Source organism: Rhinolophus sinicus, chromosome 13 (assembly GCF_057876585.1).
Source record: "Rhinolophus sinicus isolate RSI-liver-muscle chromosome 13, RSI-T2T, whole genome shotgun sequence".
Classification (NCBI taxonomy): Eukaryota; Metazoa; Chordata; class Mammalia; order Chiroptera; family Rhinolophidae; genus Rhinolophus; species Rhinolophus sinicus.
In genome coordinates, this window is record NC_142513.1 from 33289352 (window position 1) to 33311079 (window position 21728).

The window sequence follows — 21728 nt, forward strand, 5'->3', positions numbered from 1 at the left end:
GATATTTTTATCAAATCATTCCAAACCCCACATATGGCTCCTCATTGTCTATTGTATACACCCAGAATTCTTAGCCTCCTTGTATGAGGAGCCATTTACTCAATTGCCCGTCCTTCTCATAAGCCCAAATTCTTTACTTCTTCATTAAGGTTTTCTACAATAATTTTCCTGATCTTTACTCACACTATAATATCCCACCTGGTTCCTTCCTTCAAGTTCTTTTTTACTTTTAAACCAGGTTCAAAGCTCTTACATTTCCATGAAAATCCTTTCATTCGTTCATACATTAACACTGACAACACTAACAACACACACACACACACACACACACACACACACACAGTACTTACAAAATCACTTTATGAGATTTTTAAATTACTGAAATGTTGCATCATCACTGGGGTTCCTTTGCCTATGTATACTCGTCCTGTTCAACCTAAGTATAAGACTCTTGGTTTCTAATGTGGCTCTGGTATTTTCATGCTACAAGCACCTCAGATTGCATCCGATATTGTATACCAAATATGTTTACTCCCAAATTGCTTGACAGAGATTCTGGATTATGAATGGGCAGTGTTAAAAACAAAATAAAATAAGCAAAACTCCAGATCAACTGATATGAATATTTTCCCAGAGGAAGAAACCAGAACTTAGTCTAACCATAAACCTCTAGAAGAAAATGTTAATGTTTAGAAATGTCACTACAGGAAAAAACAAAACCAAACAAACAAACAAAAACTGCTGCCATGTTTCAGAGAACTTGGATATGTTTTGCCTCCCTCCCTGTTCTTTATACAATATTAACCTACTCCGTGTTTGTGTGACAATAGCTAAAGTTGTATATTTTTCCACTAATTCTCAAGAAAAAACTAAGGAAGCATTCATGGGAAGAAGATGCATGACGGATCTTGTTAACTGTTGTATAGAGTTGGTTATCTAGTGAAACTGTGGGTCTGTCCTTGATTTGGCCATATCACCCGTCTTGGGTCACTGGAATCACCCTCTGTCATTATTCTGTGGCTCAGGCCCTAGTTTTGTACCATATTTTGGAGCAAGGGTCAGTGTGTTTCATGAAGTTGGATGTGATGGCTTTGTAATGTATCAAGGTAGCTAGGTTGAATTGTGCTTTACAGAATTCCCTTCCTCTATGTTTCTAGTCAAAAATGGGCTACCAAAAGTATTTTCATAGGAGATTTGGAGGCTGGATGTGACATATCAGCCCATGATTTTACTTTTGGAAAGTTGGGGAAGATGCTTTTGTCACTCACACTTTGTCATTAATTTACCAATTCATCCTGGTGCTGTGGGGCAGCACCTGGGCCTGAAACTGTCCAGCTTCCCCTGGATCCACTTTCACCTTCTCTGACTCTTGGGCCAGGTGTGTGTGTTTAGCTCATGGCAAAGAACTCCAGCTTTTGCAGGACACCCACATCGCCAAATGAGAGACAACAAGACTGAGATAGGTCCCAGTTCCTCCTTATGGGCTCTTGCCCATCCTTGATATCCTCTACCTTACCTCCATCTTCCTTTCCCAAATGTCCACCCTGGGGACTTAGTTTTATAGAGATTGTTTAAAGAATTGTTGCCACATGAGTTGTTACAGGTCAAATCCCTGTAACAAATCTATCTATCTATCTATCTATGTATCTATCTGTCTATCTATCTATCTATCTATCTATCTATCTATCTATCTATCTATCTATATATATATATATATATATATATCTCCATAGTGGTTTTGCTTCTCTGATTAAACCTTGGCTGATACAGTGGGTTTTATGTATTATTTTTTCATAAAATGGAAAATATGTCAGGTTTCAAAAATAACGTGTTTTTTCTAAGTGGAAAAAGGAGGATGTAGAGTTTGGTAGTTGGGTCTAATGTTGAGGTCTGTAGATGGGCTTGTTATAGGTCACCCTTTCAAAATATTCCATCTCCCTATCTGTATGTAGCAAGGGAAAAACAAATCCAAGCTAAGCCAAACAGTATACTACACTATGGTGATTCTCTTTACATTTGCTCTTCAGGAGATGAAACTATTTTTCAGTAGGATTTTTTTCCCCTAAAGAAATTTGTTCTTCACAGCCATTCCTCTCATACCAGAGAGATGTTCAAGGTCAGACAATTAGGTTCACAACTTGTTGCAACAATATTGCTAACCTTTTTTGACATTAGAGGGATATTCATTATGAATTTGTACCAACTGGACAAACAGTTAACCAAGTTTACTATTTGGAAGTGCTGAAAAGGCTGTGTGAAAAAGTTAGACAAAAACGACCTGAACTTTTCACCAACAATTCATGGCTCTTGCATCATGACAATGCACCAGCTCATATGGCACTGTCTGTGAGGGAGTTTTTATTTTTACTTTTTGTATTTTTAAATTATTTTTATTTTTTTTTTATTAAAGATTATTGGGGTGACAATGGTTAGTAAAGTTTATTGGGGTGACAATGGTTAGGTTTCAGATGTACAATTCTGTAATATGTCATCTATATACCACATTGTGTGTTCACCACCCAGAGTCAGTTTTGCTTCCATCACCATGCATTTGATCCTATTTACCCTCATCTACTACCCCTGTCCCCCGTTACCCTCTGGTAACCACTAAACTATTGTCTATGTCTATGAGTTTTTGTTTCTTTGTTTGTCTTGTTCCTTTGTCACTTCACAAAAATTAGAATGGCTATCATCAACAAGACAAATAATAACAAGTGTTGGAGAGGCTGTGGTGAAAAAGGAACCCTCATACACTGTTAGTGGGAATACAGATTGGTGCAGCTGCTATAGAAGGCAGTGTGGATGTTCCTCAAAATAATTAAGAATAAAATTACCATATGACCCAGCAATGTCTCTCCTAAGTATCTACCTGAAAAATATGAAAACATTTATCCATAAAGGTATATGTGCTCTGATGTTTATTGCAGCTTTATTTACAGTGGCCAAGACATAGAAACAACCAAAGTGTCCTTTGATAGATGAATGGATAAAGACGATGTGGTATAGATACACAATGGAATACTATTCTGCCCTAAGAAAAGGTGAAATAGTGCCATTTGTGACAACATGGATGGATCTTGAGATTATTATGCTAAGTGAAATAAGTAAGACAGAAAAAGTCAAGAACCATATGATTTCATGGATATGTGAGACATAAAACTGTGAGGGAGATTTTTAGCCAGTAAACAAATAACTGTATAGGAACACCCTCCTTACTCTCCTGATCTGGACCCCAATGACTTCTTTCTTTACCTGAAGGTTAAGGAAATATTGAGAAGATATTTTGATGACATTCAGGACATCAAGGGTAATACAACGACAGCTCAGATGGCCATTCCAGAAAGAGTTCCAAAATTGCTTTGAAGGGTGGACTAGGCACTGGCATTAGTGCATAGCTTCCCAAGGGGAGTACTTTGAAGGTGACCATAGAGATATTCAGCAATGAGGTATGTAGCACTTTTTCTAGGATGAGGTTGCAAACTTAATTGTCTGACCTCGTATCCCCAAACTCTGGCCCACTCCTTCTCATATCAAACTGCGTATCAAAGGGGCCCTATCTATGTATTTATTTATTCAGACCTTGCTTTTGAACTGAAAGTTTTTTCACTTTAAAAATAATTTTCCTGCACTGCACCTTGAGGAGAGATATCAATCTTAGCTTCCCTGAATAGCAGGGAAGGTTTTGCTGAACTGGTGGCCCTGAGAGCAGAACCACGTATATTATGGGGACATTTGATTCCTTGTTGTCCCCGCTCTCCCATGAAAGAACATGACAGAGAAACTAAATAATAAATCCACTAGCTTTCCAAATATATTTACAATTTGCTGTAATACTGAAGGCAGTCTGGAAAAGGCACTTTCTTGCCATCTTTTTATTCCATGACTGGTGACTGGGAAGCCATTCATGGCAGCCTCCTGTCAGAATTCAGTTACACTCAAATTCTTGTGGTCTTTGACTCCCACAGATTTCAAGTCATCACTTCCTCCTATCATGTTAATAAGCATTAACGATTTTCAGCCTGAATCATGGTAGTGCTCTATGTACCCATCCACCTCTACTAAATTTGTTTTTTGAATTCAATTGGTTATATGAAAGATGAAACCGTGGATGGAACTACACTTTTGTTTTTTCATCTGATTTTTGCTTATTTCTGTGTTGCTTTTGCTTCTGTTTCTTGAGTTTGTAGAGCTATAATAGTAGCCACATTGGTGAGAAGATGAGGAAGCGTCATTACTATTAAACAGAGACTGTTCAGGATCCCTCCTGAAATCTTCAATCTGGAAGGGGTCAGGAAGGGGTTCATTTATCCTCCTGAACCCTCTTGATTTGCAGTATGCAAAGCAAGATGATGGGGACATGGGTATGCTGATATGGATTAACTAGAAGTCAAATATTGGTGACCTGTAATCTAAGCAATAAACAACCTTCATTCTCAAGACATCCAAATAGGACCTAAACGGCCATAGTTTCAGCAGGGTTTCTGAGGTCATTTGGCATTTTGGAAAAAAGCACCAACTTTGCAACAGGCCCTACCTAGCTCAGATCACTGTCCCAAAACTGCTTATGGTACTTCCATGGGGCAAATAATTCAATCTCTAAGCCTCTATTCATTAATTTGTAAAACTGACATAGTAATGCCCACCTTTCAGGGTTGTTGTAAGATAAAAAATAATATAAGAAAATCACCTGACCCAAGTCCCTCACATCCTAGGTCATGTTGTAGAACTTGGGTGAAATTATCAAAATATTTGTTCAGTTTGATCGTCACTTAGTGAGAACTGGCAGAGTGAATGGGGAAGGACGACAGGGAGCACCTGGCAGAAGTTTGTGAGAGTTATAACCAGGAGTTAGTATTATGAAGCAACAATAGATAGGTCACTATTCACCTCATTCCATATGTATATATTTGGTATCCCCTGCCCCTTGCCATGTTAACCTGTCTTTCTGAATTGTTGAGACTATTCAAACAGTGTGCCAAACATCATTTACTGAAAAAATGACTTCCCTTAGATTATGTTGGTGAACAGTAAACCAGACATCTATCTCAGATGGGGGAGGCCTCTCTGCCGTATTTTGACACATAACTCAAGTCACTTATTTTCAACAAGCATTCAGTGAACCCCCTTGTATATAGAGCAGTATTGGTCATCTATAAGTGACTGGAGTGGGATTTGGATTATATCAAACCCCTAGGGCTTGACGTGGGTACATTGCTCACCTCAGGAAACCCATGTTCATCACTTTCAGGCGATGGAGAAAGGAGTTCAAATATTTTGACATTATTTATAAACTCAAATAACACAATAAGGAAAAAGAAATGTCTTTGAATATCCGTAAACTTGTTTTGCTTTGTGGAAAGTTGCTGCTTATTTCTTGCGTACTGCTTAGTAAAACAGGAAAGCATTTCATACTGGCTATTGGGTCCTATATATACATGCCTGCTATAGCTTTAAATTGTGTATTCTTGGAGTCCAATGGGATAAGTTTGATTCATTGATTGAGTCATTCATTCATTTCTTCATTCCTAAGAATCTTGACCCCTGATTGGTGACCTTAATTCCTGCTCTAACTCTTATCAGCATCATAGTTGACATTGATGTCTGGACTTTTCAGTTCTGTAACCTCCTGAACTTCAACTACCCTGTCCCATGACAATACCAAGAACCTGAAGCTGAGCCACCTCTAAAATCCAATTACTAAACTACAAAATCAAAGCTTTTTCTCCTTGACCCTTTCCGCATCAGTTCTTTGACCTCATTATTTTGCTAGCTCTTGCCACCTCCCTATTTTCTGCCTGTCATCCTGACACCCCATTATAGATCCTTTCAGTTATCTTCCTTATTTTTAATGTCATCAACCCCTCTTGTAAATTTCAAATCTAGATCCCTCTAAACTTCCCTTCCTTTCTGCCAAGGTGATACGGAACACCTCTGGAGAAAGTTATACGGTTATTTTCATTCATGCCACTCAGCAAGGCACTTGAAAGAAATTAAACACCAACTTAATTTGGTGTGGAATAGTTAGATTCTACTTTCTTAGATGCTTAAGCCTTACTAGGTTGAAGTGCTTTTATAAAAGGATAGCTGTGCTGTAGGAGGATATTGGTGGTTCTTATTTTCTCTACTGAGGAGTGGATCTGGGATTTCAGCACTGCTAGGTACACAATACTACTAGTTCATGACCTCAAAGTGCTTTTCTTTGAGGGTTTGCCAATGGTTCTGTAAAGATAAATCCTATGTGTCTATGCTCCTGGGAGGCAATTTCTTTAAAAAGCAAAACTGGTTGATTCCCCACTGCCCTCTGTCCTTAATTCCCGCTATTTGGGATGACTTTGTAGTTAAACCTGTCTGTAACTTGTAGCTTCTGCTAAAACTTATAAGCCTAAAGTGGGAAACTGGCACAATCGATTATTCCTTTAGCTTTGTCTGTAAACTATACACTAAAAGCGTCATCTGGTTCTTGTCTGAAACAGAATACACCAGGAAGTCTCCCTTCTTGAAGGCTTTCTGAGTTTGTCAACATACTGCTGATTTAAACAACATAACAACAACAACAACAATACAAAAAACATTCTTTAAATAAATGACCAGAAAACTGTAGTTCCAAATCCTTCATAAAATATCATTTATTTTTGTGGAAGTAAATAAATGTTTATTCATTTACCTTATATTTAATGTACCCAGAAGATCAACCCTAAATAATTTTTTGCAAGTTATGAAACGTGGCTTCCATTATTTCCAGTTCCCATTATCTTAACTCTTTTTTCTCTTCTCTTCATTCAATCTTCTATATCAGTTAGCTAGTGCTATGTAACAAACCACCCCAAAACTTAGTGGATTGAAACAACAACCAATTATTATTATTCATAATTCTATGGGTTGGCTGGGAAGTTTTTGCTGACCTGAGCTGACTATTAATGGATCTATTGTGTTCTGTGCAGTATCCGGGAGACTTTGTTTATCTTGGTTGAGATCTTTCATGTGTCTGTGGCCTCAGTTAAGATATTTAGGTAGACTTAATTTTCCCCCCTATGTCTCATACTCTTTCAGGCTAGCTTGGCATGTTTTCATGATGAAAATGGAAGAGCAAAAGAGAGAACAAAAGTGTGCAAGGGTAAGAACATGTTCCCAATCATTTCCACCATATTCTATTGGCTAAAGCAAATCACAAAGCAGCCCAGATTCCATGGGCAACCCAGACCCCTCCTCTTGATGGGTAGAACTGCACAGTCATGTTGCAAAGACTGTGGACACAGGAAAAGATAAAGGGTTGAGCCAGACAGAAAGCAGTCTGTCTGTCTCAGCTTTTCACATGTGCTGTAACTTTAAGATTTTCAGTCTATACCCTCCCAAACATGCCTTTTCATCCTTAAAATTTGTGGTTAGGAACTCATCCGAGGAACATATTCACAGGAAATGAATGTCTCTTAAGTTAAATGTGCTACCTTTCTATGGAAAATAATACTGAAGAACTATCCACCCCTCACCCCCAGCACACACGTACAACATAGACTCTCTGAAATAAAGAACATCACGCATAAGCAAGTAGTTCCAAGAAGCATTTTAAGTGGCAAGGGGGAATTATTAGTGAAATTCTTTATATAACAACAGTAATAATTACAAAGGATACAATAATAATGCCCATTTACATTTATTGACCACTTACTATGTTCTAGATTTTGAGCCAAAGTTTTAATTCATGATTTCATTTCTTTGAGAAAGTTACTGTTGATATGATACCAGTTTTGTAGACGAGGATATTGAGACTTAAATGTATAAGTAATGTACACTCAGTCCCCCAGCTATTTGATGGCCATGCCAGGATTTGCACCAGCACTTTCCTATCACAAAGTGAATGTCCTCCACCAGTGCATGTACCCACAGCTGGCTTTCTCTACAAATATTGCTCCCCACTGGTGGTTCTTAACCTTGGCTGCACAGTGAAATCACCTGCTTAAAAAAATACTGATGCCTTGATACTACCCCCAAACGTGCCGGAACTTGTACTGAGCATGGGAATTTTTAAATCTCCCCATGAGGTTCTCATATGCAGTTTTGCCAACGAAAATGTGATTTCTGAACCAGCAGCATCACCTTAGCATATTAGAAATGCAAATTCACAGGCCCCACCCCAGACCTGTTGAGTCAGAATGTCTGCAGTGAGACTCAGGAATCTGCAACTTAACATCCTCTAAGTGATTCTGATGCATGTGACTGTTTGAGAATTACCACATCACACAAACGATATTCAACCTTGTGCATCAGAATCCGCTAGAGAGCTTTATTAAAACTGGAGATACCTGGGCTCTGTCCCAGAACTATTGAAACTGTGTTTTCATGTCAGTCTTCAGGAAACTCTGATGCACCCAGGATTGAGAACCACATCTTTATACTAAATAGACTGTCCTGCTTTATATATTTCCATTGTATGGACTTTAGTATTTATTAAGCTTACATGGTTTTTCTCTCTCTCCCCAGATACAGAAACATAATGAGCACATCTTTGTTCTAAAAAAAAGGTTTGGTGCTAAAACTAAAGAATCACACTCTATGATGAGAACAGAGCCTGAATCTGTGGCATGCTAGAAATGACAGATTGATTTCTATCTCAGCTATAATTAGTAGAATATAATGTCAGAGGAATGGCTGAGCTCTGAGCACTGGGATGAAGCCACCCATGACCCCAGGACCCATAATACACATCCCAGTAGAATCCTGACTGTAGCCATTATCCTATCTAGATATAAATCAAAAGCCCAAGCATAACTGACTTTAAGATTAAACTCAGAAGCTGATGTCCGGTATGGACATTGGATTTCCCATGGCAAATAAGAAATCACATTCTACTTCTTCCCAGAATTGCCATGTTCAATTTCTGTTGGCATATCTGAAAAATACTGGCCCATTACTAATTGGCCCCTTAGCTCTCTGTCCTAGAACAGAAGAAATGAGGTTCAGAAAATATTTCTATTTCAGGTTATCTGGAAACTTTTACAAAATGTATTCTTTAGTAACTTTCACTTTAGTAACTTTTACTGAGAGCCCTACATGTAGAACAGAGGATCTATACATCTTCAGAGAACATACTTTTAAAATCAGCTTTATTTTCAATCAAAATGCCTTCAGTTTCCACATACTTCAATTAGTTTATAACCCAATAACAGACATTTACTAAGTGGTTATTGGCTAGAAATGCTGTGGATTATTTAAAATAATTTGTGCATAGTAGGACATGCTATCCAAAGTGTGATTTCCAGACCAGCAGTATTAGCATCTCTTGGGATCTTGTTAGAAATGAAGTTCTCAGGTCCCAACCCAATTCTACTGAGTCATTTTAATAAGATCTCCAGGAGATCTGTATTAACATTAATATTTGGAAAACATTGCAATAGAAGATGTGGTCTTATCTTCTCAAGGCAGTTGAAAAAATACTACGTACATCTATGAAAAGTTATAAATCATATTAAAAATTGAGGATGGACCAAAGCATGGTCTCTTCTCTCATGAATCTTAAAGATTAGAGATAAATTAATGTGACAAGTTGAATAATTATCTTAGGTCAAGTCCCACAGAAGCAGAACCTGAGAAAAGGGTTTGGTGCGCATAACTTATTGGGGGGGCGGGTTCTCAGGAGAAGGGATATGAGAGAATCAGAATGGGCGATGGGAAGGAGATAAATCATGATGTGGTCCCAGCTGGAGTCAGCTTTTTGTAGTTTCTGTGAAAGAGTATTTGGCTGTGGGCTGCCCCTGGATTGTGAGGACATAAACTCTTGGCCAAAGTGGCTTGCACAAAACTGAGAGCAATTCTCTAAAGAAAGAGAGAAACTGTGAGATGTTGGCAGCCAACACTCACAGCAGCTGAGGGATGGGTGCACTGGCGATTAAAGGGAATCTGGACAGGGCACAAACAGCATCCATTGGAATAACGTAACATATAAATCAGCACAAGGAATTAAGATAATGGCTGCCATGGCAAAGTACCTCATTTGTAGTATCCTTTATATATTGAGAGGAAAGACACAGTTGCTGTGTAAATCAGTGGTCTGGAAAGATGCCACAGAGAAAGTAGAATCTGAACTGGACACTGGAGAACGCAGTCATCTTTCCCCTTCCAACAACAGCTCTTGATTTTCTCTGGGGAAATCTCACTTCCTCCACCATCTCCACATGTGGTTTATGACGGTCACAATACCTCACACTTCAGGGGTGGCCATAAACTCAGGTGTACTCAGGGAATCATATCCCCTTGGTCACAGGGATTGGTTCTGGTATGAGGACTTGACCAAAGTCCTCATCACCAATGAGAGGCCCAATAAACTTGATCAGCTGTTAGGAAAGGGAGCTCTCTCTCTTGTTCTAGATTGTGGAGTCCCAAAATAAGTACAAATTGGTAGTTACAAAATAGTCACAGGGATGTAAAATACAGCATAGGGAATATAGTCAGTAATATGGTAATAACGATGTATAGAGCCAGGTGGGTACTAGACTAATTGGGGGGCTCACTCATAAATTATATAAATGTCTAATCACTATGCATACACCTGAAATTAATATAAAATAATCTTGAATGCCAAGTTCATTCCTCTGTAAGTCCATATGGGGAGATGGATAATTAGCCAAAAAATAAAAATATATAATAAGGTCAACTGAGAAGACAGCAAAGCTGAAAGTGAGAGAAATTAAGATCTGATTATATGAAGCATGAAGCATGACCAATCCCTGGGAATTTTCAGGATATGTAAGTTAATAAACTGATAAATTCTTTTATTTTTATTTTTTTTGCTTTAGCCAATTTGAGCCTATTTATATAAATATTTTTAACAGCAATGTTGCTGTTAAAAATATTTTAGGATTTAGGTATGAATACAGCTTTTCCTGTTTTTCATTTTCCTTGTGGTCTTAAGAAGATGGACTTTCCAGTCCCCTTCCTCCTTTTTATGAATCATTCCCTGTTATTTATACCGTGGCAGAAACACTATTTTTGATGTAAGTATGCTCTATGTTCAGATCACTCCTAAATCAAAAATGAGAATGTTTTCTTACAAGTTACTTCACAACTGCATGTTCTTTTTGAGCCCATACACTTATAGTAGATGAAAATAAGGTGAAAAATAACATATATTAGGGAAAGATGACATATTTCTTAATTCGATCTTGACCAAAATGTATCAATTTATTTCTTGACTTTGTAAATTAAAACAACATTTTAGAGAGAATATTTTCACCAGCAACCTCTCTCAAGCTCTATCTTATTTTCAAATATTGATAGAAATATTCTTGCAAACAAGATGAAAATATATTGACTTTAAAAAGAGAACTACTGAGCAAAACAGTTGAGTAAATATTTTATGACACCATAAAAACTAGGCAATTTATTGCCAGTATCAAAAAACATGAAGCAGACAATCAAGATGGTACAGTAGGTAAATGCTCTGTTTACCTTTGCTCACAACCACGTGAAAATTACAACTAATCTACAAAACAACCATTATTGAGAATCACCGAAAAATCAAGCTGAACTGAAACCTTTCAACTAAGGACCTGCAGAAGAAGCCACCTCCAGACTGGTAGGAAGGGCAGAGATACTGAACAAGCTGGTCCCACACCCGCATGTGACCATTAAAGATCGGGAGGGCTATTTTGGCTGTGGGGGCCCCCCATCCTCTAGAGGAGTGAAAGATCCTAGCCCTACCCCAGCCCAGGGTTCCTGTACCAGGAAGATAAGTCCCATAATTTCTGGTTTTGAAACCCAGTGGAGATTGTGACTGAGTGAGACTGAGTATAGCTGCACTCCCAGGCACTTCTTTTAAAGGAGCTGCACCTGGACTTACCCACCAATGGAATCACTCACTCTGAGCTCCAGCACTGGGATAGCAGCTGGAAAGGTGGCAGGGACAATGGTGGGGAATTGAGCTGTCTGGCTTGGGATGGGGGCTGGAGAAGCGTCTTTCTCCTGGATGGGGGAGCTGGTAGAGGCTATTGTTTCTTAGTTGAGCCCTCCATCTTCCCGGTATGGGAACAGAAGCAGCCGCCATATCTGAGTCTCTGCTGTTCATTAGCCACACTCTGGCGATTTGAGACCTGGCCCTGCCCAAATTTTGGACACACCCAGGATGCTTTCAGTGGCTTTTTTTGCTCACAATGCCTGCCTTGGTTCAAGCTGCAGACTTTCCTAGGGCCTCTCAAATATTTGTGGAATCCAGACAAGCAGCATCTGGCTTGAGCATGTCCTGTACCTCTGGCTGAGCATCCCTAAGCTGGCACTAGTGGCAGCCAGCCTTGGTTCGTGGCCTGGCCTGTCAAGGTGCTTCCAAGCACAGCATGGGTGGCAGCAATCTGCGGATTTCTTTCTGACCCCTGCTGGGTGGCCCCAGGTGGTCACAGGCTGTGGCTGAACTTGAACTACAGTGAATCTCCTCCAAGGTGGTCCTTGGGCTGGTGTCCCCAGTGGCCAGCTTCAAAACTAGCTGGAGCATCACCGAGTTGCCTACAAGTACAACACACCCCAGGGGCAGATTGGGTAGACACCACAGTCCTGCTGAGGCAGATCCTGCTTTGTAGGGTCAGCCCCTGCACAACAACTCCTCCACTGTAGTCTAGGCCAGTCCTCACAACCAGTGAGCCCAAGGGTCAGCCCCTCCCATTGATGTGCAATTATCAAGCAAGGCTCAACTACAAGAGGAGGGCACACACAGCCCACACAAGGGACAAACCTGGAACACATGGCTCAAGTAACCAGAAAGACTGTGCCACTGAACCCCCAGCACACCTACTACATAAGGCCACTCTGCTAAGATGGAAGACATAGCAGCCCTACCTAATACATAGAAACAAACACAATAAGGCAGCCAAAATGGGGAGACAAAGAAACATTCCCAAATAAAAGAACAGAATAAAGCTCCAGAAAAAGAAGTAGGCAAAACGGAGATAAGCCATTTATCAGACACAGAGTTCCAAACACTGGTTATACGAATGCTCAGTGATCTCAGGGAGAACTTCAACAGAGAGATGAGCAGCATAAAAATGGAGATGAAAACAATAAAAAAGAACCAAATAATAAAGGAGACAGAAATAAAGGATACAATAATGGAAATGAAGAATATATTACAGGGGATCAACAGTAGATTAGATGAAGCAGAGGATCCAACCAGTGATGTAGAAGATAAGGTAGCAGAAAGCACCCAACCAGAACATCAAAAAGAAAAAAAAAATTGAGGTGTTTAAGGGAGGACTATATCAAGTTTACCAACATTTGTATTATAGGGGTACCAGAAGGAGAAGAGAGAGAGCAAGGAGTTGAAAACCTATTTGAAGAAATAATGACAGAAAACTTCCCAAATCTGGTGAATGAAATGGACATACAAGCCCAGGAAGCACAGAGAGTCCCAAACAAGATAAACCCAAAGAGGCCAACACCTAGACACATCATAATTAAAATGCCAAAGGTTAAAGACAAAGAGAGAATCTTAAAAGCAGCAAAAGAAAAGCAGTTAGTTGCATACAAGGGAGCCCCCATAAGACTATCAGCTGATTTCTCAACAGAAACTTTGCGGGCCAGAAGGGACTGGCAGGAAGTATTCCAAGTGATGAAAAGCAATGACATACAACCAAGATTGTGCTATGCAGCAAGGCTGTCATTTAGAATTGAAAGACAGATAAGGAGCTTTCCAGACAAGAAAAAGCTGAAGGAATTCATCACCACCAAACCATTATTAAAAGGAATGTTAAAGGGACTTCTTTAAGACTGGAAGGGGGTTAAGGATGGGTGAAAGTGGAAGGGATTAAGAAGTACAAACTGAAAAAAAAAAAAAGGAAGTACAAATTGGTTGTTATACAGTAGTCATGGGGATGGAGGGTATAGCATAAGGAACATAGTCAATAATGTTGTAATAAATAGGTATAGTGCCAGATAAGTACTAGATCTATCAGGGCAATAAACGGGAGTGGGGTTGGGGGCAGGGTGTAAAAGGTGAAGGCATTAAGAAATACAAATTGATAGTTAATATAACGGGAATATAATCCACAATGTTATAAAGATCATGTAAGTTGCCAGATGGGCACTGGACTTATCAGGGGGATCACGTAATAGACTGTAGATGCCTGACCAATGCACTGCACACCTGAAGCTGAAGTACAGTAATATTGAATGTCAACTATAACTAAATATATAGGTTTATATAGTCATGGGATGTGGAATATAATATTAGGGAAGACAGTCGATGGTATTGTAACAGCTATATAAGATGTCAGAGGGGTAGTATCTTGGGGGTGGGTTATCACTTTATGAGTGGTTTAAATGTCTAACTATTATGTTGTGTTCTATACCTGAAACTAACACAATAAATAAATAAATAAAGCAATCAGAAATACCTTGGGGATGGGGGAAACACTGAAAATAAATAAGTCTGAGTTTCAAAGTACCCCTAAGAACTAAAGTAGTAGGGAACACATTTTCAAAATTTATGTGGACTTCTAGGCGATTATACTACTCATAAAAACTACCATCAAGTGAGTGCTCACCAAATAGACACTTGACAAACCTTGTCATTCTTAATCCTCATAACCATACCTGAAAAGAGGAGGAATCTGATGCTAAGTGTAGTTTGTTTTTAACTTTTCCAAGAACACAGGTTGAATAAATAGTAGAGCTGGGATCCAACCCCAAGTCTCTCTAAGTCCAGAGCCTAAACTAATAATGACGCTACACTTGCCATTTCATATCTGATTTTCCTTTCTCTGTTGACATAAACCTTGGCCTTCTGCAGTTCCTTTGAACTCAGGGTGGTGACGGGGTTCACATTTACCTACAGTGACTTTTCCACCTGAGTTGGCTAGGGAACAGAATGTCAACACTGACAACAAAAGGAAGGCTGGTTCTGATTCTATTCCTTCCCTCTTCAGGTCTGCAGCAGGCAAAGCACTGAATTTGACTGGACAGTACCAGGAATGGAGGGCTTCCTACATTTTGGCAGGGCTGAGATACTCCTGTGACAGAATAAATCCCGAGGAAGGTTCCATCTATTAGAAAGGCTGTGAAGTGTGACATTTCAGCCACAGTTCTCTAGTTCTTCCTCAAACACAGGCTGCACAACATGGCAGCTAACATTCAACAGTAGTTCATTGCATCATGTTCCACACTTGCCATCCACACTTATCATTTAGTATTTACCGTTACACAATTGCCTTCCACACTTACCATTTCATGTTTGGCATGAAAATTCAAATGACTTTTCGTTATGCATGGAAGAGTTTATGGATCTAGGCCTGGATTTGCCAAACACTGACCTCTTAAAAGATACAGGTTAGTCACTGTAATGAATATCAATCTTCATACTGGGATGAGAAAGCAAGGTTGTTCTCTTTAAGTCAATTGTCTGTTTTTGAAAATAAGCAATGGGAAAAGTTATTCATATGGTTTTATGAATGAGTTTTTAACTAGTGACATGTTAAGGTTATTTTCAAAGCTGAGTTCTTTGTAGGCCACTTGGTCCTAAAATTTTTAGATAAATCGATTTGTATTTTTTTATGGTCTTCCAAAATATCCTTATAAATGAGTTAAAACCATTGTCGCATATGCCTGTCCTCCAACCACTTAACATATTCCCACATGAATGTTCATTGTTCTTTTTTCTTTTTTGCTTGAGGAAGAGCATGCTTAAGTGGGAAGAGAGCACTGCACAATGGTCATTCTACAGATCATGTTCAGAAAGGTACACAGGACATAGGATGTTTTGCTAATGAAGATCAACTGAAGCGTGGGTTCCTCCGAGCAACTTCCCCAGCATCGTCCCTCCGAGGGGTCAGGCATTTCCTTGAAGGCAACTGTGGTTCACTAAAGATAGTGCCCCTCAAGGGGTGCCTTCCTGTTTTTTATAAAAAACATTTTCTCTAGATTTTTTGAAGTCTTCATTTGTTACTTTCATTCTGCATTCTCTCAAGGCCATTAGACCAGCTTCCATATAGATTGCCTTGGTGTCAGGACCAGAGAGATCATCTTTAGCCATGATCAAATTGTCCAGTGCCACGTCATCAGCCAGCATCATTCTGCTTGTGTGGACATGAAAGATGTGCTTTTTAGTCCTTTTGTCAGGCAGGGAGATCTCAATCTTCCTATCAATGTGGCATAGCTGATTAGTGCTGGATCCAAAGTTTCTATTCAGTGTATAGACATGATAACTTTCTCATCTCTCCTTGAATCAAATCCCTTCAACATTGTTTGCTGAGTTTCTCTCTCACCATTGGAATTTGAGTCATATCTTTTTGTCCCAATGGCATCAATTTCATCAATAAACACAATGGATAGTAAATGTTCTTCAGCAACCTGAAATAATTCCCAAACTAGTTTTGGCCCATGACCTAGGTACTTCTGAATAAGTTCAGAGCCAGCCACTCTCAAGAAAGTGGCCAGGGTTTGGTTTGCTAATGCTTTGGCTAATGAGGTTTTGCCTGTGTCAGGTGGACACTAGAGAATAGATCTCTTTGGGAGAGTTATACCCATCCTTCATAATGCTCAGCATGAGTGAGAAGAATCTCCACAGATTCCTTAATTTACTGGATTACGTTGTGCAACCCCAATGTTCGCATAGGTCTCCTGTGGGAACTTTTTCACCTTCATCACTGTGACCATGGGATTTGTATCATCCATCAGCACCCCTATCGTGCCATGCCCCTTGTGTTTGGGCAGGAACAAACAGCCCAGCTCCAGCAGATTCTTGTCCACAAATGAAAGAATGCTGACATAATGTTCTGAGCCCACAAATGTAGACACAATGGTGTGATTGTCAATGATCTCTTCCAAGGTTCCCACCAATATTGGGGTACCCTCAGCTCATCCACCTTTGATCTTTCCTCCTCTTGTTTTACTTATAAAGTCTTCATTTGTTCCTGATTTCTAATAAATCTGTCCTCCATGAAAAGATAGTCTTTAATTCTCTCTAACTTCAAAAATGTAAACCGGCACTGAGTGTGAGTTGTCACCAATGGCAGTTTGCTGGCAATATCTGGTCCCTTTGTTTTCTTCTTTTCCCCCACTGTAGTTGGTACAGGCGGTTCATCTTTCTTCTTGTTTCTTCTTGTTGTCCTTTTCCTCCTTCTTGTCACCTGCAGGACCATGACCACCCCTCTGACTTGGACCCATCTTGATTCTGTTGCCTGAGCTGCTGCTGCCAGAAGTGGAATGTGCATTTTTCTTAAAGAGAACAGAAAAAGACACTTGACATCATTTACCAATATTGTATCCAATGTTCTTTATTTGTCCCTTAGTGTGTACACTGCCGATCAAATGAAGGGCCCTACTATGCATATAGGTGACAGGTTCAAAAGCAAAATTATCCTGAAACTCTGGGCTGTACATATTTTCTTGGAGCTTATAATAGGCTTGTTTTTGCCAGCCTGATATCTCTTTTTGGACAACAGGAATCTTACCTTTCACTTAGCTGAAGCCCTCCTTTTACTTTTCGTTCTCATGTTTGGCATTGACTCTACCTCGGCCAGGCCAGTTCATCTTTAGCCTCACCAATCGGTAATGGAATAGATGCATGAGCCAAGGCTGGCCAATGGGAGCTCAAAGCAGGACTTTTGATACAGTTACCAGAAAAGAGGGTCTTTCTCTTCCCTATGTTGGGGGAGCATAAGCCTGAGCTGCTAGAAGCCATTCTTGCCATTTAAGATGATTTGGCCTAAGAATAAATTAAACAGAGAAAAGAAATAAGACTGAAGAAAAAAGGCTCTCCTATGACATAGCCATCACTGTTTCTGAAGTTAGGCAATTTTAGATTTTGCATAAGCCAACACATGGACTTTTTGTTCAAGTTTATTTTAACTAAGTTTTCTGTTACTTACAAACCAAAAGCATCATAATCAACATAAAAATTCTAACTGAAATCTACCCATTTCCATACCCTATTGGAAATTTCCTTTAGGAGAAGCCTATTCAAGGAAGATTGATCTGAAAATGAGCTGATTTAGAGGCTTCTTCATGTGTTGGAATTTTTCTGGGTCTCTCTGGCATTAATCCAGACTTTGTAAATACATGAAATATCCTAGGGTAGACCTGATATATGGGGGTAGCACCCACTTTCTACAGGAACCACACTGAACCCAGCAAAGACCTGCTCTCCAGAGATTGGTCGCTTGACGGTGTCTCTCAACTTTTGGAGGTCAGAAGTATGATGGAAGATAATTGGGCTAAGATGGGATGTGGTTTCTGATATTTACCTGCCAGGTCTGTCAGAATCCTGAATTCTGTACTAAAGTAAAACCAACAGCAAATTTTTAGTCTGGAAGTCCTAGATCACTGAACACTTTTCTGTGTTTTTATAGGTAAGTAAGAAGGCAGATATCTGATACCTTATAAGGCATTATTCTATTCCATCTGTTCTCAAACAGTAGCATGCCTCTGAATCACCTGGAGGGTGTATTACAACACACAATCTCTGATTCAGTAAGCCTGAAGTAAGGCCCCCAAATGTGCATTCTAACCAGTTCGAGGTGATGGTGATTCTGCTGGTCTGGGGAACCACAATTTGAGAACCACTGTTCTATAAGAATACTATTCACCGCACAGGTAACAGTGTTGGGTGGACAGCTAACACTGATCAGGCAAGATATGAATAAGATGGCAGTGCCCCAGTAGAATTCACTGCTGATGAAGAAGGTGAAAACCATTTCCCCAGAAAAGTTGTTAGGATTATTTCTCTCTTTTTGGAGTGCAAAAATGCATTTATGTACCCTGAACTTAGCACCTTTTTTCCTACCTGAGTCAAGTTCCCTAAGCTGCATATGCCAGTGATTTTCAAGTCATCTTGTTGCCTTCCTGTCTTTCTGTGGCTTCCGCAGAGTTTTCAACGGCCAAAAAAGTCATCAGTCATGGCACAAGAGCTTTTGTAAATATTAGGCCAGACAACACAGATTAGGAAAACTTCAAACTGGATAATTAGTCAGGAAAAATAAGTACTCTTTAGCAAACACCATAATAACCACATTGAGCTTCCAGCTAATCAATTTACTGGGCCATCTGTCTAAGAAAATGGGGCAGGAGTCAGTGCCATTGTGTGAGTCTGCAGGGGGCTTGGAGGAGACTGGATGGTGATGGGAACCTCTTCCTAACCTAAAGGAACCTAACGGATAAGACTTCTAGCCACAGTCTTTCTGCCTGGAATCTGTCATGAGCTTCAGCTTTCAGAGAACGTCTCCGTGGGGGTTGCTGGACATCAGAGGCACATCCTCAGGCCATCAGCCTGTTTGCATCTGAGATGGCCTAAGCCTGTTAATCTTTGGATCCTCTATTGTATCAGCAACCTTTTTTAATTGAATTTTTATATTTAAATCATTCTCATAAATGATAATTTTTTTAATTATTGTAAGTGTATTTTTAAACAAATATTATTTATTCTTCATCAATTAACCTTACTGGGCCCTACTATGTGTAATCCTCCATACACAAGGATTAGAAATGAACTAAATAACTTGGGCTTTAAGGAACTTGTGGGATGGTTAAAGTAAGAAGACACACAAAGAATGTTACTTTCACAAAGACTCCAGCCGCAGCCCAGCTAGAATTAGACGCCCTCCACCCAGGGGCTCCCATGCATGGACATCATCTCCTCGTCTGACTGTAGTTCACTGGACTGGAACCTCCCAAGGGAAGGACAAGGTCTCATTTGTATGCTCAGCATCTATTACAGTGACTGACACAAGGTAGACATTCTACTGGTGTCTAATAACTGAGAGAGAATGCACTAAAAATACAAGGCGGTATATAACATCTACATCAGCACATAGGGCAATTTATAAAGAGTGCACATGGAAAGTTTCTCCAAACATGAACTCTGCATAAGTTTTAATCAATAAAAAAAGATATGTTCTATGTGGATGGTACAGAGTTAACAAATACACAGGGGCAGGATGGTGTACCCAGAGCTCTAGGATATAGATGGGACTGCTCACCTGCAGTGGTGACTCCATCTTGTAGAAGTAGGAAAAGGCGATGGTGAAAGTCATGCTAAGCTATTTGTATGGATTATTTCACTGGGCTGTCTATATAACAAGTCCATGAGTTAGTCACTATTATTTGCTGTTTTATAGATGACGAAATAGAGGCTGAGACAAAATAAGCATCTGTTCTGTATTATTCAAGAGATATAACATGGCTAGTCTAGGGATGCAATGGTCTATACTCAGGGTCTAAATCAGTAACACTGCAGTCCACTGCCACCTTGTAGGATCAAGCAGAGGCCTTGTACATTTGAACCAAGAATCACCTCTTTTGCTCATTTTGAATGGGTTGTGTGTTTCTCATTACTGAGTTTTAAGTGTTCATTGTATGTTTTAGATGCCAATCTTTTAACAAATATGTTTTGCAATTATTTTCTCCCAGTTTGTACCTTGTCATTTCATTCCCTGAACAGTGTTTTTCACAGAGCATGAGTTTTTAATTTTAATAAAGTGCAATTTTTCAATCATTTCTCTCATAGATTGTACTTTCGTTATTGTATCTAGAAAGGCATCACCAATCCTAAGGTCACCTAGATTTTTCTCCTATGTTAGCTTCTAGGAATTTTGTAGTTTTGCATTTTATATGTAGGTCTATGATCTATTTTGAGTTAAATTTTGTGTAAGATAAATGTCTAGAATTTGTTGTGTGTGTGTTTTTTGTTTTTTGTTTTTTTTGCATGTGGATGTTCTGTTGTTCCAGCACCATTTGTTGAAAAGCTTTTATTTTTGAAATGCTTTTGCTCCTTTCTCAAATATCAGCAGACAACATATGTGTGGTCTGAGTGTGGGATCTCTTTTTTTGTTTCATTGATATATTTGTCTATTTTTCATCAATAGTCCACTGTCTTGTTTACTGTAACTGTATAGTAATTCTTGAAGTTGGAGAATGTCAATCATCTATTATTTTTAAACTCTAAATTTTGCATTTTGGAAAACATGTGTTTGTCAATCTTTATAAATTCACATTGTGTTGTCAGGGTCTGCATACGTAATAGAGGATGCCACTCCCTTCTGCCTATCAACACCTCAATCTATCACCAGAGTGTAGGGGTTTGTTCTCTCCAACCACCAGCTAGCCAGCGACAATCAAAATGAATGGACCAAGTATCCACGCTTTACTAAATGTTAAGAAATACTGTAGAGCTTTCCACAGCCTTGGGGCATCTCTGAGGCAGAATGTGGTACCTGGAGGACCCTCAGATGACATGGCCAGAGTAGAAATGGACTGGGGGAGGCAATAGTAGAGTGACCACCTGTCTACTGCCTGTTGAGCCGTATTCAGAGCTCAGTGCTAGGATGGGGCTTCTTAGTCAGGGGCTGATTTCAAGCTCTTACTAGCTGCGCATCTTCCAAGGTCCTTCACAATGCTCACTGACCCTGGCTTCTGGGGTCAGTACAAAAGTCGTTGTCTGCTAGTACTTAATTTTCTCTATTTCCTTCTTAGAATGCCACAACCCTTCTTTTAGATCTCTGAAGTCGTCTGTCTGAAAATTTTGTTCCTTTGATCCACAAAGACAGATTCCCCTTTCCCCCCCTCCCACACACAGTCACATTTTTCCCTCCTGTCATGGATGATGTAAAGAAATAGATTTTGTGCCCCCAAATCGTTTCTCTCTAGTCATGGCCAATAAAAAGAGAAATTCAATCTCTAGTAGATCATTCTCCCTGTTGTATACATTTTTATTTGCTAGTAATCCAGATATAATCCACACTACGTAATGAAGCGCTCAT

At 39.5% G+C, this 21728-nt stretch overlaps 1 pseudogene; it reads right to left on the minus strand.

Moving 5' to 3' along the window:
• Positions 1–15850: 15850 nt before the first annotated feature.
• Positions 15851–17139, minus strand: LOC109435457 (26S proteasome regulatory subunit 4 pseudogene; annotated as a pseudogene).
• Between the last annotated feature and the right edge of the window lie 4589 nt (positions 17140–21728).